Source organism: Bison bison, unplaced genomic scaffold (assembly GCF_000754665.1).
Source record: "Bison bison bison isolate TAMUID 2011002044 unplaced genomic scaffold, Bison_UMD1.0 scf7180017864453, whole genome shotgun sequence".
Taxonomy (NCBI): domain Eukaryota; kingdom Metazoa; phylum Chordata; class Mammalia; order Artiodactyla; family Bovidae; genus Bison; species Bison bison.
Window position 1 is genome coordinate 1,425,860 of NW_011495015.1, and position 5,499 is coordinate 1,431,358.

At 55.6% G+C, this 5,499-nt stretch overlaps 1 protein-coding gene across 1 annotated transcript in view; it reads right to left on the reverse strand.

Annotated features, from left to right (window-relative positions):
* Positions 1 to 5,499, reverse strand: part of APCDD1 (adenomatosis polyposis coli down-regulated 1) — a 31,802-nt gene that overhangs the window by 8,414 nt on the left and 17,889 nt on the right. The gene's annotated exons all lie outside the window — the stretch shown is intronic.

Here is a 5,499-nt window from a genome sequence, read left to right on the forward strand (position 1 = left end):
CTGTGTGTGGCTGCCCGATGCTTCCAGAGCAGAGTCGAGGGGAACACTGCATCCTGGAGGTAGGATGGGGCATTGGGTGTGTCCCCTGGGGAACAACACTGCATTTCCTAGAAACGGTTTCCTAGGAGGTTTAGAGTCTGAGCTGTGAGCTCCCAAAGACCTTTCCTATAAATCACACAAGAGAAAATCCTGCCTCCAGCTTGCCGTTGCAGACACACTGCGCCCAGACGCAACAGCCAGATAGAAAGATCCTTGAGAAGACGGCTGGCTCTTCAATACAGATGACTGTAGGGGAGGTTTCAGAAGGAACTCTGAATTAACGTTTACTTGGTTGTGTCCTAGAGCATTTAAAGAGCTGAAGGCAACTCATCTTCACAGTCGAGTTTGCCATGAAGGCAGTAGACCCCACATCTGACCTCTGCCCTGTCCTCTCCCCGCAGCTTGGCCAACACCCCAAATGCCAGGACTCCCCCTGGACTTCCCAACAGTTGACTTCCTGCACCCAGGAGCTCACGCCATCCTCCCGGCCTCCTGCCCTTTTAAGGGATGAAATGCTTACCGCCTGCATGGTCCCTGACAACAACAACTTCCTGGTCTGCTGACTCTCTGAATAAAGCAATCTTGCACTCAGGAATCAAGAAAAAAAAAAAAAAAACAGAAAACAAGGTTCTACAGACACAGCGGAGGCCAGCAGCCATGAGGAGTGGCCATTGTGTGATAACACATTTCTTGGCCCCGGGGTGTCCACCTGAGCAAGCCCTCCAGAGTCCAGAGCCCATCAGCTGATCCCATCACTGCTGGGCAGCACCCAGCCCCAGGGGCAGGGTCACGGTTCTTTACAGCAGCATCCTGAAGGTAAGCTGGCTTCTGACACTGTCTCAGTCTTGACTCCTTGAATCCCCCGTCCTCGACCACCTCTTCCAACTCCCATCACCTCCACAAATCCCTCTCCTTTCCCTGCAGTGGCAGAAAAGAGCAGGGACTTGGATTCCTCTGTGAGCTTTTGGATCCTTCTACCAGTGCACCTGTGACACTCACTCACAGCCCACCAAGAGTCACGCCAACCACAGGCCTAAGGAGAGACCCTTCCTGCCACAGACCCGCCTCCCGGAGCTGGGCAGAACACCTGCTGTCCATGGCCACTGGTCCAAGGTCCCTGGGATGTCACAGATGTCACTGTAAACCTGTATTTCTCACATGCCCTGAAGAGCCTTGGAAAGACAAGCTCCCTCCAGACAAATGGCTGTTCAAGCCCAGAGGTCTGCAGAGAATGCAGGACAGAAAGCACATGGGAACCCCTGCTTCCTCCCAGGGCTCAGGCAGCCCCAAAACACGCTGCAGGGCTTCTTCCTTGCCAGGCAGCCCCGACATCACATTCCAGGACAAATACCTCAGGCACGTGGCTGGGGAGAGTGGTCTGGTTTGCAGACACCTCTCTGATTTACGATGCTGTGGCCTCACCGGCCTAGGGTTTTGGAAAAAGCCCAATTCCGTTTGCTTGCAAGCTTGATCCTGAGGCCCTGGTGTTTCCAGCGACCCCGGCAATCTTTGCTCTAATCACTTTTGATTCTGCCGAGGAAAGAAGGCGCCTGGCTAACCCTCCGCAGCACAGGAATCCAGGCAGAGGGGAACGTGCCCTGAAGCTGAACTCGACTCAGGCCGAGCCTCTTCTTTCAGGGTTACTTTAGGGGGTCCTGTTTTTCTTTTTAATGAAAAGTAGCCAACTTCATCCGGAAGAATCCTCCCAGGAGGCTCACCTGAGTCTCTTCAAACATCGCGTATTTGCTGAGGGCTCTGAACCTCACAGCAAAGTTGTATAAAGCTAAGAAAAACAAGCTGATTTAAATTTTCTATTTTTACACGGTGTCCCGTTTCCAGAGGGGCTGAAACGAGTGGTTTTAAACTCAATTTAGCATTTAAGCTAATTTTCAGCCAGGTCTCTAAGGACTGGCGATTAGAGGAGGTGAAGGGTTCAGATGGGGGGCGGCTGGGCCTGTGGTCTGTCCGGAAGCACCCCCAGCCCCTCCTTTCCCAGGCAGTGGGAGGGCGGGCCTGCGGGAGCCAGTGGGCAGGCAGCACCTAGGGCCCTGGAGAGGCCCTGGAGGCCAAGCCCATTGACCTGCTCTCCCGGCCCGCCTGGGGAGGGATAGCAACACTTCCTGACCACTCGCTAGCAGCGGGCCCAGACGCACACGCCAGGGACAACAGGAGAAGAACGGGCCTTTTCAGCTCCCCGAGCCACGGGGCCGGGCCGGCCTCCGCAGAGAGCACAGCCCAGGCCCTGGACACCGGCCCGCGTCCGCCCAGCCCCACCACCACTTCATCTGTGGCCACCGCGCTCCTCCGAGCCTCGGAGTCCTGCCTTTTTGGAATTTGAGTGTGGTAACAAGTTTGGATAGCGTAAGATCTCAGCACAAAGGTACAGAAACGTTCCGGGTGACAAACATCTGTCCCTGGCCGTACTGTCCCCTCCTCCTTGTTCCGACATTGCAGAAACACCAGGTCCCTGGTCAGCCTACCTTCTTCTTCTGTTGCTAGTTTTACACATGATATCACACTCTTCACACTGTTCAATACCTTCCTTTGAAACAAAACAAACAACAAAACTCGACAGTGTGTCCTGGGTAGTTTCTATGGTCCAAGGCTTTCTCCACCCTTAGCGATTCTTTAACAAGGAGAGGGATTGTGACCTGGGGTTTAAAGAGTTTACTTCTTAAGCATCTGGGGAAACATTCCCCGAAGAGAAGGGAAGAGAAAACAGGAGGAGCCACCTTACAGCCTCGTCATCGCTGGGCAGCCCTCCTTGGACACCCTCCCTGCAGGAGCCACCTGCCCCGAGGGCTCCTTGCTACAGGCCGGGTGGGCAGCCTCTCCCAATGCCTGATGGTGCTCTGCATGTCAACCCCATCAATTCTGCTTCTTTTACAGAAAAGATTTAGTTCCAGAGGTCAGAAAAACACTGTCAAGCCTGCAGCTGGTGACCCCGGGAGGCCTGGACCCTGGGACTGGCTCCATCTCCAAGGTCCAATGTTGTCAGAAATCAAAGCCTTGACTTTTTAATGAAAATCCTAAGAAGATCAGCCTCATAGCTGCCACCCATGCTGATATGTCATGACTCACTTCCGAGATGTGTGTGCTCCAGGAGCTGGGGTGTGAACCTGGCTCTCCCAAAGACGGCAGGGCTTGGTGAGGGAAGTCAGCCCAGTGGGCACAGGAATGGGGGTGCCTCTCTGGAGCCACCAGCTCAGGAGCAAGGATTTACCCTTTAACTTTGTTTTAAGAGCCGCAGAGCATTGAGAAGTGGCAGAGACAGAGGTGGGAAGAGAGAGCTGGGTGCAGGCATTCCCTGCTTTTCCAGGTGTAAGGAGAGTGCAGGAGATCAAAGAGCCCATGTGAGCATCCTCAGGTGAGGAAGCAGGGCCTGGACCCCATGATGTGCACACACAGCCCCAGGTCAGGTCCAGGCTATCTGCGGCCTCTCCCGGGAAGGGGGCCTCCGTCTGGCCTCCCTCTTCTTCCTGGCCCCTGACCATCCTGCTCACTAGCATCCTCGCTGGACCATAAGCAGGAATAAAGGCTCTGCTCCCAGGCGATCCTCTAATAGGCTCAGCCAGGCCGGGTTGGGACTCTGGCTCCCGCGGAGTTTCCGGACAAGCTGCAGGCCATCCTCGCCAGTGACACACTCACTCACTCCCAGAGACAATGTGAATGTCAGCTTGACTGGGCTCAGAGGATGCCAAGTGCACGTCTGCAAACCCCCTTCCCACAGTGTCTCGACACCAGAAGTCTGGAGAGGAGCCACAGTGTCTGGACGTGGCAGCCACCTGCAGAGGTCCTGCGACATCCTTTCACTTGCCGGGAGCCAGGCCTGGGGCCCCTCCATCAGCTGCGGAGCAAGCAGAGCCCATGCCTGCCCTCTTTCTGTGAGGGTGCCTGGGGTCCTAGGGGCAGGTGGGCCGCCCTCTCCCCCATGACCCTGTCCCATCTTTGCTCCAGATAGCCCAGGAACTTGCAGGGCACAGCACACAGACCTGACCTGGGTCTGCTTGGAGCCCGAGGAGGGGATGTCCCTGAGACACGCACCCAGAGGAAGCAGTGTCTCCAGGCTGGCCTCCTAGCAGATGTCCCACAGTCGTCACAAAGGTGACTTTCCCAACTTTCATGGCACAAGCTCGCAGTCACAGAAAGAAAACAACTGCAGTCTGGTGGGGGGCAATACCATGCGGTACCCTCACCAGCCATAAGCGCCCTCAGAGGGTAGAGAACAAACCGGATGAGAAACCAACACAACATTATAAAGCAAGAAAATGAAAGTTACTCAGTCGTGTCCGACTCTTGGAGACCCCATGGACTATATAGTCCATGGAATTCTCCAGGCCAGAATACTGGAGTGGGTAGCCATTCCTTCTCCAGGGGATCTTCCCAATCCAGGGATCGAACCCAGGTCTCCTGCATTGCAGGTGGATTCTTTACCAGCTGAGCCACCAGGGAAGCCCAATTCTCCCCCAGTTAAAAATAAATTTAAAAAGACAGAAAAATAAAAATCCAACAAATAAACCACCAAGCAAAAGTCAGACAAGCCCTGGATTGGAGAGCTGCTGTTCTAAAGAGGATTCCAGAAAAGCTGGTCTGATGCGGGGGGGTGGGGGGGGGAAGGGGTTCTCTGGCCCTCCCCCCAACATCCCAGGCCCCCTGCCTGCCTCCCCAGATGCTGTGGCGGAAACCATCCTGTTACTGCAGACACAGACTCCAAGCCTGCGGGAAGGAAGTGCCTGGTGAATCCAAGTGTAATTAGGGGGTCAGAATTCAAGATTTTCATTGTCCCCATCACATCCTCCCCAGCGTCACAGTGACTTAGGTCTCAGTCCAACCGGGAGAGGGTGGAGTCTCGGGAAAGATCTGGGTTCAAGCTCTGACTCTGAAAGTCACTAACCAGTGACCCTGGGCAGGAGACCACCCCTCACACCTCAGCTGCTCGCTCTTGTGCTAAGAGGGTGGTCGTTTGAGGCCTCACAGGGTTGTTGTGGAGACAGAGCAGGAGGCTCTAAGGGTCCACAGCCCTCACCCCCACGCCCACCTCCAGGGCCAGGGGATCCCCACCTGGCTGCCCCTCTGTCTTTCCAGGTGCTAAGATCATAACCCCTCTCCATTTCCTGCAAGCTTTCCTCTTGGACTCATAGAAGAAGCTCCCAGAGGGTCAGGACAGAAAGAAAACTTAGAAATTTTCAAGGATGGCCACCAAGGCCCTTCTGAGCCACCAACCCAGGCCCATCACCCTCATCAGATGGGAAAACCAGGCCCCATCACAGAGCTGGAGGTGAGCCCCCAGGTGCCCTGACCCAGGTCCCTGTCCCCTGGCCTGTGGCCCTCCCATCCCATCACCCCCAGTGGTCCCTCTGTGACAGAGCCACCCCCGACATCTGGGGCACAGTGGGGCGTCAGGGTTCCTTGGTGTTCTTCTGGGGCGGCTGGTAGCTGGAACCCCCAGGTCCCCCCCCG